This window comes from Myotis davidii, unplaced genomic scaffold, assembly GCF_000327345.1.
Source record: "Myotis davidii unplaced genomic scaffold, ASM32734v1 scaffold1684, whole genome shotgun sequence".
In the NCBI taxonomy this organism is placed as follows: domain Eukaryota; kingdom Metazoa; phylum Chordata; class Mammalia; order Chiroptera; family Vespertilionidae; genus Myotis; species Myotis davidii.
Window position 1 is genome coordinate 4,894 of NW_006294771.1, and position 2,214 is coordinate 7,107.

The window sequence follows — 2,214 nt, forward strand, 5'->3', positions numbered from 1 at the left end:
GTGGTGTCTTTTTCTGGTTTTGGAATTATGGTAATGCTGGCTTCATAAAAAGACGTTGGAAGTATGCTGTCCTCTTGAGTTATTTGAAATAGTGTGAGAAAGGTTGGTTTTACTTCTTTGAAGGTTTGGTAAAACTCCCCTGTGAAGTCATCTGGTCCATGGCTTTTGGTTTTTGGAAGCTTTTGATTACTGTTTCAATTTTATCAGTATTTATCGCTCTGTTCAGGATTTTTGCTTCTTCCTGATTAAGTTTTGAAAGCTTGTCTTTTTGTAGGAATGTACCATTTTGTTGAGCTTTTCCAGTTTGTTATAGTAGAGTTGTTCATTGTAATTTTTTACAACCCTTTGTATATCTGTGGGGTCGTTTGTTACTTCACCTCTCTTGTTTCTGTTTTTGTGTATTTGGGTCCTCTCTCTTAGTTTCTTGCTGATCCTGACTAGAAGTTCATCAATGTTGTTTATTCTTTCAAAGAACCAGCTCTTGGTTTCATTGATCTTTTGTATTAAATTTTTTTCATCCCTACGTCATTTATTTCTGTTCTGACCTTTATTATCTCTTTCTTTTTGTGTACAGTAGGCTTTTTTCTCTAATGGAGAGGCACTCTGAAACCCAGGACAAAACAGCATTTATTTACTTGAATACACATTTGTCCTTTAGCAAAGCAAACAGGCACGTCAGTGGTAAAGTTTGGTAAACAATAGAAGTATTTTCATGTTAGGAGGTTGCCTTCTGTCATTTTTCCCACAGCAGGGTAAGAAAATGCTGATTTTCTTCCATGCTGAATATCAAAGTCTATTTGCCTTCTGTAGGACTTATCACATTGATATGTTAACTACTTTTGGTCTTTGCCGCAAGATTTCCCCAGTTTTGTTCTCTTAATTAATTTAGAAAGGTGTATGCCATGTGCTGGGCTCAGATCCCTTTAAGACTTTTGATTCTGCTTCTACAGACTGGACAAAAACATAGAAGAAGAAGAAAGAGAGACAATATTGGTTATTCTGATAAGCAAATGTAAGGAGATTCAGTGAAAAGGATTGCGTTCTTTCATGTCCTTTTATATATCGTTTTCAGGTATTTTAGGACTTAGTCCATAGGAGGCTTCTTTTTCGGCTGTCAGTTCTTTATGTGTTTCTTTCCAGTCACTGTTCCCTTGTGACATGACAGCAATGATCTTCGAGTTCTGGATGGTGGACAGACAGTGAGAAATGACAATGCAGGTCTGACCTCTTCTGTCTTTGTCAAGAGCTACTGGCACCTAGGCAGAGCTGATGACAGCTAGTGTGGCAAGGCGTGTTCACCATCCCCCATTCCTAGATATTTCTCTTCTGTCTCCTCAGCATGTTGCTTGGGGCACTGCTATCTGTGGTTGGAATAGTCTGGTCAGTTCCTCTCTCAGATTCATGTTGCAGGAATCCACACAGGCTTGGAGGAGTTTTCTGGAAATACACAAGCATATCCTCGACCAAAGGTTAATAAAGGGACCCTTCCATAAACCAGACTCTATCTTTCCATTTAACCAGACCATTACTTGGTGTGGTCTACTTACAAGAGATTTCTTCACTATTCTCCCATTTTTGTTTTTCAAGTTAGGATTTTAGAGCCCTTGTAGTAGATGTAACATGCAAGGAGGGCATTTCTTCATAATCTGTTTTTCCTGCTGTACAATATTTTGGCAGGCTGATGTAAAAAATTGTGAAATTCTGTGACTTGCTTAATAAAATAACTAACTGACAGGCATATTCATTTCCTTATGTTAAAGGACCAGGACTTGTTTAAATAGTGTAGAAAGGCTTCGGTAACCGAGCCATTTAAATTGATTACTTGCAGTTCTGTTTACCAAGCCAGCAGCATAAACAGATAAGAGATAATATTAAGAGGCTTTTATAAATACTGCAAGTCAGCCTTGATAGTCTCTAATTCAATTCTTTGCACAGAAGTATGACTGGTCTGAATGACTTGGTCTGAATTCATTGCATTGTAAGCACCTTTACATGAGACGAACTATCAGTAAAAACATTGACTTCTCCAGGAATAGGTTTCTGCCTATTACAACTAAGTTCCCCTGAATATCGTTTTATTTTATTTTCTAATTTAAATCAGTCTAAAATAAGGCTTATTTCCTAACTTCCTTTGTCATTGGGTGGGGACAGTAAATGACACTAATTGGATTTCTGCTCTCAGTCTTTGAGTATATTGAAATAAACATTGTTTAT